General features: G+C 42.0%; 1 protein-coding gene and 1 pseudogene across 4 annotated transcripts in view; one reads left to right on the plus strand and one right to left on the minus strand.

The window, feature by feature from the left end:
• Positions 1-418, plus strand: part of LOC145716849 (charged multivesicular body protein 4b-like) — a 971-nt pseudogene extending 553 nt beyond the window's left edge.
• The window catches only part of PTPN11 (protein tyrosine phosphatase non-receptor type 11), a 66492-nt gene that overhangs the window by 50856 nt on the left and 4057 nt on the right, over positions 1-11579 (minus strand). The window lies entirely within an intron of this gene.

Raw genomic sequence — 11579 nt, forward strand, 5'->3', positions numbered from 1 at the left:
AAAAAAAAAGCAAAAACGCAGGCTCTGCTGCTAAGGCCATGAAGGCTGCCCACGACAACATGGACATCGATAAAGTTGATGAGTTAATGCAGGACACTGCTGACCAGCAAGAACTAGCAGAGGAGATTTCAACAGCTATTTCACAACCTATAGGATTTGGAGAAGAGTTTGATGAGGATGAGCTCATGTTAGAATTAGAAGAACTAGAACAGGAGGAACCGGACAAGAATTTGCTGGAAATCAGGGGACCCAAAACAGTCCCTCTACCAAATGTTCCCTCTATAACCTTACCATCAAAACCCACCAAGAAGAAGGAAGAGGAAGAGGATGATATGAAGGAATTAGAGAACTGGGCTGGATCCATTTAACTGGTCCAATGTGGGCTGGGCCCAGACAGACTCTGGTGGCCTGTGCAGCGGGCCGGGGGGGGGGGGGGTGAGGGACAGGACATGATGCAGGCAGGTTCCATCACTCCTGAATCTCCCTCCAAAGCAGCAGGGCTGCATCACTTCTCACTCTGCATAGCACGGTCTGCACTCAGCGGGACAGGGAGGGGGGTGGGGGCAGGCGGGTGGGGTGGGGTGGGAGGTGCCTGCTGTTTATAATGTTGAATTTCTGCAAAATAAACTGTATTTGCAAATCCAAAAAAAAAAAAAAAATAGAGCAGAAGACATCGTTTACAATCATCATTATACACTTTTTCAAGTACATCCATAAATTAGATTTTCAGAAAATTGCTTTGGCAAGAGTTTGCCTTTCACTTTGACAAATCTCCCTAGCTGCACTCAAAAGAAGGTACCAGTTTCGACTCCCATAAATTGAATGTGAAAGCCCCTGTTTTCTCTCACTTTTGCCAATACTGCATATATTACCAAATTTTTTCATCTTTGTCAATCTGATTCACGGAAAAAAGGACCATTCTAGTTTGCATTTCTGTGTGACACTAAATACTTTTTTATGTTTTCAAAGCCCCTTTTTCTTCCTTTTCTGTGAGTTGTCGGTTTGTCATTGTTCATTTTCTCCTGCATTTTTTTTTCTTCTTACTGACTTATAGGAGCTCTTGATATACCCAGAAAATGATCCTTTATTATACGTGTGGCAAATATTCATCTTAGCTTTTTGCACTTTTCACTGTTTGCGGTATTCTTTTTCACAGAAATTCATCTTGGCATGGTTAAATTTATCAGATTTTTCCTTTACGATTTCTGGGTTTCTGCTTAGAAAAACTAAACTCACAGCACTGTTGTGAGACAGAAATAAATTAATACACATAAAATACTTAGCACAGAACCAGCCCTTAGAGTTTCACCTTGGGAACCAGGAATTTAGTTTTTAGTCAGAATAAAATAACTTACAATAAAGACACAGATTTTCACAGGACCCTGCAAGGTGTGGCCACCCAAGTGCCTCCCACCCTGACTCTTATTCGGGTGACTTCTCTGTTTTCTTCAAATATGCCCCATGTGGCCTTTGCACGTGCTGTTCTGCAGACACCCCCACCCCCCCTTTTCACAGCACCCTGAGCGTCCCCTGGGGGATATCAACATGAAATTGAATCACACATCCCTCTGACCACCAGGTTAAAGACGGGACTGGCAGCCACCAAGGGAGAGAACCTGTCTGCTACCATACCAATGTGTACCTCCAGCTCCACACAAAGGGGCTAACACAGGATTCCTTAAATATTTGTGGCTAGAAGGGAAGGACAAAAGGAGCCATTGGGGGTGGGTGGGGATGCCTGTCACTGCTCCTCCACATCCACAGTTCCCCACTGACATAGGTCATAGGTGGTGTCACGAAAGGCTGTCAGAAGAGACCTAAGTGTCAGCTGGCAAAGACTCTCTTCAGACCTGCCCCACCAGCTCTTTTAAGAAAGAAAGAAAAAAAAAAGATTATTATTTCTAGTACACAGTCAGTTTTTATCTGATTTGTAGTGCTAAGGTGGTTATATTCCCTTATCTGTATGCTATTACAATTTTAATAAGAATTTCCAAAGCAGGGACACCTGGGTGGCTCAGTCGGTTGAGTGTCTGCCTTCAGCTCAGGTCATGATCTCAGAGTCTTGGGATGGAGCCCATATCGGGCTCCCTGCTGAGCAGGGAGTCTGCTCCTCCCTCTCCCCCTGCCCCTCCCCCCAACTCCTGCCTGTGCACGCAGGTGCACTATCTCAAATAAATAAATAAAATCTTAAAAAAAAAAAAAAATTTCCTTATGCACAGGTCCAGGACACCTTGTACGTAAGGCAAAAACTTGTCCCAAAGCCTCCCCATACATTCGAAAACACTAAAATTTGATATTTTAACTAAGTTAATACCAGTAGGGAAAGAACTCTTGGTCTACTTCTCTTCATCTCTGTTACCACTCTTGCACTTCACCCAACTTTGTTCTGTGCCCCTCACCTGTAAATGTGTAGGTGTTCATAACCATGGTAACAAATACATATTAAAAAACAAACGGGATGCCTGGGTGGCTCAGTCGGTTAAGCATTTGACTCCTGATTTCATCTCAGGTCATGATCTTAGGGTCGTGAGATCGAGCCCCACATTGGGCTCCGCACTGGGCGTGGAACCTGCTTAAGATTCTCTCTCCCTGGGCGCCTGGGTGGCTCAGTTCGTTAAGTGACTGCCTTCGGCTCAGGTCATGATCCTGGAGTCCCGGGATCGAGTCCCGCATCGGGCTCCCTGCTCGGCAGGGAGCCTGCTTCTCCCTCTGACCCTCCCCGCTCTCATGTGCTCTCTCTCTCTCAAATAAATAAATAAAATCTTAAAAAAAAAAAAAAAAAAGATTCTCTCTCCCTCTCTCTCTGCCCCTCCCCCACCTTGCACTCTCTCTAAAAACAAACAAATAAAACAGCTACTCAGGGTTCTTTCTACAGGACAAGCTAAATAAAGTAGACCACATTGTGTAGCCCCATAAACAGACCCCATTTAAAGCAATGAAATTTTATATTTAATCGGGACATTGGAGGAAAAGAACCAAAGTCATAAACATCTCTACAAAGTTTGGCAACCATTCTACCAGGGTTGTGGTAGATAGAATATAAACTGTTTAGTTTTAGGCTTTCATTTATGAGTCAGAAGAAAATATAATTTTCTTTCTATTAGGTGCATTTTTTAAAAATCACACCTATATTCTGGATTTGTTTTTCCCCTCAGTAAAGCCAGTAAGCATACATATTTGAAAGAAATATATGCTTGCTTGTGTTCCCTCTCTTGCTGTGTCCCTCTCTGTCAAATAAATAAAATCTTTAAAAAAAAAAAGAAAAAGAAATATATGTATTTTCATTTACTAATGAGTTGCATTTTTCTAAACATTAAGTAAGTCCAGACATCATAGCATGAAAAAATGTAAAATACTAAATTTTTCTTTCCCTTCCTAATTATTTGGATTGAAAAAGGTCAGGATAAGGTACAGGTTTATGTATTTGCATCTTGCAATTTTTTTTTTAAAGTAGGTTTTTAAAGATTTTTATTTATTTAACAGAGAGAGCACAAGTAGGGAGTGGCAGGCAGAGGGAGAGAGAGAAGCAGGCTCTCCACCGAGCAGGGAGCCCGATGCGGGGCTCGATCCCAGGACCCTGCGATCATGACCCAAGCCGAAGGTAGCTGCTTAACCAACGAAGCCACCCAGGCGCCCCTGCATCTTGCAATTTAATTTGGAAAGAAGTATTTCAAAATGTGTAAAAAAAAATATTTCCAATCTGTTTTTAAAAAGCTACGGCTATATAAAGCTCAAGTATAACTTTAAATGTTCCTGCTATGCAATTAGCAAGCATCACAGTAAAGACTGGATATGGCAAGAGTCATCAATGGGTGCTAAACCTAGGGAGAAATGGAGTGGGGGGAGCAGGATACCTGCATGGTCTTACACTGTGTCTTCATCAATCACTAATTCGTTACAGGGCACCTGGGTGGCTTAGTCGTTAAGCATCTGCCTTCGGCTCAGGTCAAGATCCCAGGGTCCTGGGATCAAGCCCCACATGGGGCTCCCTGCTCACTGGGAAGCCTGCTTCTCCCTCTCCCACTCCCTCCCCCCGCTTGTGTTCCCTCTCTCGCTGTCTCTGTCAAATAAATGAATAAAATCTCAAAAAAAAAAAAAAAATCACTGATTAGTTACAAGGGAGAAAATATGGGGCACCTGGGTGGCTCAACTGGTCTGCCTTCAGCTCAGGTCATGATCCCAGGGTCCTGACATCGAGTCCCACACTGGACTCCTTGCTCAGCGGGGAGCCTGCTTCTCCCTCTGCCTGCCGCTCCCCCTGCTTGTGAATGCGCTCTCTCTCTCTCTGACAAATAAATAAATAAAATCTTTACCAAAAAAAAAAAGGGAGAAAATATTATACAAAGGAGAAAGTGGACAAACCCTTCACCAGGTAGTCACTGATGATAATTAACGTCATCAGTGGACATCATGTACCTCCAGATATGATACCCCAAGAAGGTTACAATACCACCTACATAGTACTCTGGCTGGAATCTAATAATGATAAAACATTAGACAAATCCAAAATAAGAAATATTCCATTTTAAAAGGGGAAGGGGGGGTGCCTGGGTGGCTCAGTCGTTAAGCGTCTGCCTTCGGCTCAGGTCATGATCCCGGGGTCCTGGGATCGAGCCCCGCATCGGGTTCCCTGCTCCACGGGAAGCCTGCTTCTCCCTCTCCCACTCCCCCTGCTTGTGTTCCCTCTCTGGCTGTCTTTCTCTCTGTCAAATAAATAAAACCTTAAAAAAATAAAATAAAATAAAATAAATAAAATAAAAGGGGAAGGGGGAAATGTATTTTTCCCAAAAATCACTAGCATAAAAGACAGAGGTTGTAGAAGTATTCCAGATTAAAGAGATCTAACAACTAAATACAACTGGATCCTGTACTAGAAGAGGGAAAAAAGCTAAAGGACATGACTGGGTCAACTGGCACAGCTGGAATACAACAGGTTAGACAAAAGGATTACAGATGGTAAAATTACCAGTTAAAATTCTTAAAAGACAGGGGCGCCTGGATGGCTCAATTGGTTAAGCGTCTACCTTCAGCTCAGGTCATGACCCCAAGGTCCTGGGATCCAGCCCCGTGGCTTCTCCCTCTCCCTCTGCCTACTTGTGCTCTCTCTCTCTCTGTTAAATAAATAAATAAAAATACTAAAAAATAAAAAAAGAAGATAGCTTTATTCTTAGAAAATAGGGCGCCTGGGTGGCTCAGTTGGTTAAGCGACTGCCTTCGGCTCAGGTCATGATCCCAGAGTCCCGGGATGGAGTCCCGCATCGGGCTCCCTTGCTCAGCAGGGAGTCTGCTCCTCCCTCTGACCCTACCCCCTCTTGTGCTCTCTCTCTCACTCTCTCTCTCAAATAAATAAAAAACAAAATCTTTAAAAAGAAAAAATCTTTATTAAAAAAATAAAATAAACACTGAAGCATTTAGGAGCAAAGGGCTATGATCTATGTAATTTAGCCTCAAATGTTTGGAGAAAAAAAATATAAAATATTATATATGCGTATTTACTTACATACACACACACAGAGTGTAAAGCAAATGGGATGGAAAGTTAATAGTAGTGAGTCTGGGTAAATGGTATTCCATTCATATGTGTATTCTTTGCACTATTCTTATTCTTGTAACTTTTCTCAAAGTTTGAAACAAATCCCAAGTAAAAGATAAAAATCATTTTAAAATTTTCTGAAAAATCCATTTGCTCAACTCACCAGCTCTGATTCCCATCATCAGTAAGTTACCCATCCTTACCCCTGAAACTGGCTGTACTAGATACCAAAAAGGGATGACAGGGAGAAGACAGAGATGAGAACTTACATGGAGAGAGAGTATGGGGACAGAAAGAAGACAGATTTATAGTTTTTTTTTTCTTTTTTCTTTTTTTTTTAAGAATTTATTTATTTATTTGACAGAGAGAGACACAGCCTGAGAGGGAACACAAGCAGGGGGAGTGGGAGAGAGAGAAGCAGGCTTCCCGCGGAGCAAGGAGCCCGATGTGGGACTCGAGCCCAGGACCCTGGGATCATGACCTGAGCCGAAGGCAGACGCTTAACGACTGAGCCACCCAGGCGCCTGACAGATTTATAGTTTTACTACCAATAATATTATATATTTAAATAAGAACTTACAAATTATGAAATAAAGAGATCTCTCCATGTTTATTAAAATGCCTCTTTTCAGCAATTGTGAACCAGTTCTGATAGCAAGGACAAAATAGTGTAGTATTGGCTATCATACTTTATGGCTGGTTAAAATTACTGCAGCAGTTACTGAATGCCATGTGCCAATGTAACCATTACATTCTGCTATTTACTTCTAAAAGTTTCTAAAGCAGGATCTAAACCCACACATTGTAACCACATGTTCTCACCTTTGCATGTTTCACAGAAATAACGCTTACACAGAGTATCCTGCCAATGCTGAGGGTGCAAAAGACATTCATTATAAATTGACTTCCACTGCTGAAGGTATATGTAAACCCTACCCTACCCCAGGTAGATTGGCAACAGGAGATAAGGCCAATGGCTGTCTCTTTACCCCTTTATTAAATAAACTCTATTATCTCCTTTACAACTTACAATTATACCTATCATGTTACTAACAATGAACAGAGGAGGGTGATGTTTACAAGGGAAACAGTAACCAGCATTTAGCACAAATATCTGACAGAGCAAGGGCTTAATAAACATTGGCTATCACCTTTGTTATCATTATTATTACTAGTGGAAAACAGCAGGAAAGATTCTTCTCATGCATAATTATGTCAGTATCACATAGGCCATTCTGACATATGTATCATTTATGTCAGACTGCCTTTTAATAAACTTAACTTCAGCGTTCAGCGGCTATCCCTACATTATTTCAAATAGCATATAATTAGAAATTAAAAGTTCTAGTCCATAACCTACCTACTTGAGCTTTGATTTATTTTAAACTCTTTTTCCTCAGCTATTTTTTCAAAAAGTAATCAACAAAAACTTTTTCCCACTTACATTTAATATTTGTGTTCAATCACTGACAATTCTGTGATGTGCAGCATGCTTATCACTAATAAGGAGAAGCTGGAGTGAACTCCATCCCTTAGATCTTAGGGAGGGTAAAGACAAACAGTAGAATTAATACAATTAATATTATGGGGCTGGCCTCAAGGATTATGAACAATTGTTAATATTAGGTACTGAGACCACACATCTTGAAGGCTGGTCCCATCTCCCACCTGGTGTGAATGTAAACAGCAGAGCTAGTTAGTCTAACCAAAAAAAAAAAAAAAAAGGTAACATAAATGTATTTGCATTACCTTAAAAGATGGGGAAAGGCAAATTAGCAGAACTCCATTTGAGTTTATCAACAAAGTGATTAATACCGTGGGTCCAGAAGGTATTAGATGAGAGGAAACAGATACATTTCCAGTCCTCCCATGTACATAATAGGCATTTGATGAATGGCTGTTGACTGAATGAATTTGGGGGGGGGGGGGAGAAGGATAAAAAAAACAGATAGGATAAGACATCGGGAAGAGGGAAGTAGAGAAAAAGTCACATGAGGAAGGGAGAGGGATGGAAAAGTGTCCCCCTTTTGCTCATTTTAACATTGGCAAACCTGCCGGCCCCTGACAACCCCTTCTAACTGGCCATCCTCTGGCGTTATTATTTAGTAAGGGTCTCGGGTCATACATGGCCTAGGCAGGTGCCACCCATCTCTTCAAAGGAGTTGAAAGCGTGTGTGTGTACGCATGCCCACACACACACACCACCACCACCACTTGTGAAAGAGCCACAAATCAACGTATACAACAAAATGCCTAAAACACACGAGCCTGAGTGAGCTTGAAGACACAAAAGACAGAATCCCTGCCTGCAGGGGAATTTACAAACCCAAACAATTTGCTGGGAAATCACACCAGAAATCTAAATAACCACCCACACTACCCCACCCCTCCCCGTCAGTGAATGCAGATTCTGCAAAGGCTTAGCTCTCTGAGGCTAGGAACTTATTTATGTCAAGTGAGTCTTTAAAAAAAAAAAAATGCTGATAAACCAAAAAGAAAATACAATGATGCTGAATATTTTGTTTTATCTACACACCCTCTTCCCCCAGTGGTGTGGGGAAACAGTCAAGCAGGCCAATAATTTCAGGAACTTATTCTTATTCAAGGCTGCCATGCTAAGAAGAGAATTTAAAGTAGGGATCCAAAGTGTAATTTCGGTTTCTTGACTAAATATAAAGTGACACTGGGTATATCTTTCTTACCAGCTGCTCCAAAAAAAATCATTATCTTTGTCCTTGGGGAGAAAGTTTATAGTTTGGTACTTTCTGCAGATTATAAGAATATTCTCCTTTTCTAATTAAATTTTAATATCCTATAGGAAAAGGATAAGTCATGAAGAAAGGGCAGTCAATAGGGACAAGCAGTCTAAGTAACAGAAACTAGAAAAAAGTTGTTAAGGCAGCTTTTTAATGGTAGCGCATAGCTCTGTCTTTGTATCTTCCCGTGGGGTTTCAGTGGTCAGCATCATGGCTCTTGATGACAAGGCAATAAAAGCAAACTGCCTCCGAAACTTTCCACAAACGGCTTCCACCTTAGTTCAAAGCCTCTCTCTCACTTGTCTGCTCTCCCCAAGTCCACTCGTGTCTCCTACAATCCTTCCTTCACAGTAGCCAGAGGGATATTTTTAAACTGACCAGCTCATGCCACTCCCCTGATCACATCCTTCCTTCTATGGCTTTACACTGCTCTTAAAATACAATACAAACTCCTCTCCGTGGTCCACATGACCCTCGAAGACCTCACAAGGTCCTGTGTGGTCCAGTCCCCACCCACCTCCTCAGTGTCCCCAATGTGCTCCCTTTGGCTCCTGAAGTGCTCCAAAAGCTTCCCCACCTCAGCACTTCCACACTTGCTGTTTCCCAAAACCTGAACACCCAGGGCCGCACAGTGCCTGGCACACAGTAATCCCACAATAAATAGTTCTTGAGTGAGTGGATCAGTGTTTCATTAGAATGGTTCCATGGGAGGATGAAGACTTGGACCTAGAATCCATTATCTTTACAAGAAACATATAGTATGTCTGTATGTACGTAGGTGTGTATAGACAGACATATACAGTGTGTATATATATGCATATATCAGTATACATGTACATATGTATTTTTTTTTTTAAGATTTTATTTATTTGACAGAGAGATAGCGAGAGCAGGAACACAAGCAGGGGGAGTGGGAGAGGGAGAAGCAGACTCCCTGCCGAGCAGGGAGCCCGATGTGGGACTCAATCCCAGGACCCTGGGATCATGACCTGAGCCGAAGGCAGACGCTTAACGACTGAGCCACCCAGGCGCCCCTGTACATATGTATTCTAAACAGAATATTCTATCCTGATAAATTTCTATTTCAGTTTGGTACTAGCTTTATCAAACTCATTTGATGCTGGCACACAAGTCTGTCTCCCTCTGAATTCACTGCTCCTTGCAACCATGACTAGTACCTTCCACATTTCAACATTGTCAAGGACCACAGCACATGTAAGTTTGCAAAATGCACACAACCCTCCAAAACTCAGTAGTGAACTGAGCGCCAGTGTAGGGAGTTTGAATTCAGTTCAGGGTCTTAAAGCCTTGGCTGCAGTCCACAACTCCCACAGAGCATGAGTATTTGCCTTGCCTTCAAGGTAAGGCAGTATCTGCCTAGCCTTAGAAACATCAGCACTGGATGGCAAGTGCTGTCTGTTTCCCAAAGGGAAAGAGGAATAAGGACAGTATCCTATTGTTCTACAGCTGCCTAACAAAGTACACTAAGGCCCACCGGTAACAATCACAAACATGAGTTGGCTCTGCTTTTTCAGGATCTTGTGTGCTCTCCAACAGTCTCTGCACTGACCATGTATAAGAAGGATAAGTCATCTTAGCAGTGCCCCTGCATTTGAGCAGTTCTGGCCAAAACTCTGAGCTTACATTGGGACACAACGTTAATAAAGACATCCCAGTCCCAACTAGAAAGGCACAGGCCTGTTATTTTTCAGCAAGGCAAGTTTATTTACTCCCACAGGAGATAAACCAACATGGCCACCAGGAAGGGCCTGGGACAAAATGTACTTGACCTGCAATAGATAAACCAAAAGCGCGGAGTCTGAGAACAAGCTAAATCGTCTGCTCCTCTCAGCTCAAGTCACCATACATCATCTTTCAGAAGAACAAAAACAAATGTAGGAGCGCCTGGGTGGCTCAGTCAGTTAAGTGTCTGCCTTCGGCTCAGGTCATGATCCCAGGGTCCTGGGATCGAGCCCCATGTCGAGCTCCCTACTCAGTGGGGAGCCTACTTCTCCCTCTCCCTCTGCTGCTTCCCCTGCTTGTACTCTCTCTCTGTGTCAAATAAATAAAGAAAAAATCTTAAAAAAAAAAAAAAAAAAGCAATGTAAAGGACCTGCCATATGCTGAAAGAGGGCCTGGAGAATACAGGCAGTTCTGTCAGCTGAACAAGGCTGAGTGGTGCACACTAGCAACCTCAAAATCTAAATTCAGGGCGCCTGGGTGGCTCAGTTGGTTAAGCGACTGCCTTCGGCTCAGGTCAGGATCCTGGAGTCCTGGGATCGAGTCCCGCATCGGGCTCTCTGCTCGGCGGGGGGTCTGCTTCGTCCTCTGACCCTATCCCCTCTCATGTGTTCTCTCTCTCTCATTCTCTTTCTCTCAAATAAATAAATAAAATCTTTAAAAAAAAAAAAAAAATCTAAATTCAGTACAACCACCGCTAAATCACCTGTGGGAGGGTTGGTCACTCAGGAGCTCACCTCCTCAGAGAGATAATTCCTAAACTCATCAAACTAACATTATCCCCATTTGTTTTTTTTTCTCCCAGCAGTTATTACTACCCGAAATTGCAATCTTCATTCATAGGTTTCTCTTTCCTCTCTCTCTCTCAACCAAAAGAATAGCATCTTTGCCAATCTCACTGCTTTATCCTGCCTGGTTCAATAACTATTTGATTGAATTAATACCGAGGTTAAAAATAATTTGAAAAAGAAAAACAAAGCTGGAAGACTAACACTGATCTCAAGCCTTATAATAAAACTACAATAATCAAGACCATGTGGTATTGGCATACAGACAAATAGATCAATAAAACAGAATGGATTCCAGAACCAGACCCACATATAAATGGACAATAGATTTTCTACAAAGGTGCAAATTCAAAAGAGAGTCTTTTCAACAAACAGTGCTAAAACTGGTTATCTATACGTACATGTGCACATATCTATATACATATATACATAGCTCCACACCTCACCATACACAAAAATTAACTCAAAGTGGATCATAAACCTAAAACCTTTTGGAAAACATGTGAGACCTTGGGTTAAGCAAAGATTCCTTAGCATGATCCACTAAAAAAAAAAATGGTTGAGGGGCGTCTGGCTGGCTCAGCCAACAGAGCATGCGACCCTTGATCTCTGGATTGTAAATTCGAGCCCCATGTTGGGTGTAGAGATTACTTAAAAATAAAATCGTTTAAAATTAATGAATTAATAAAAATAAAAATGGATAAACTGGACTTCATCAAAATTAAAAACCTCTGTTCTTTCAACAGAGACTGTTAAAAAAGA

This window comes from Leptonychotes weddellii, chromosome 13 (genome assembly GCF_054177405.1).
Source record: "Leptonychotes weddellii isolate Sample4059 chromosome 13, ASM5417740v2, whole genome shotgun sequence".
In the NCBI taxonomy this organism is placed as follows: Eukaryota; Metazoa; Chordata; class Mammalia; order Carnivora; family Phocidae; genus Leptonychotes; species Leptonychotes weddellii.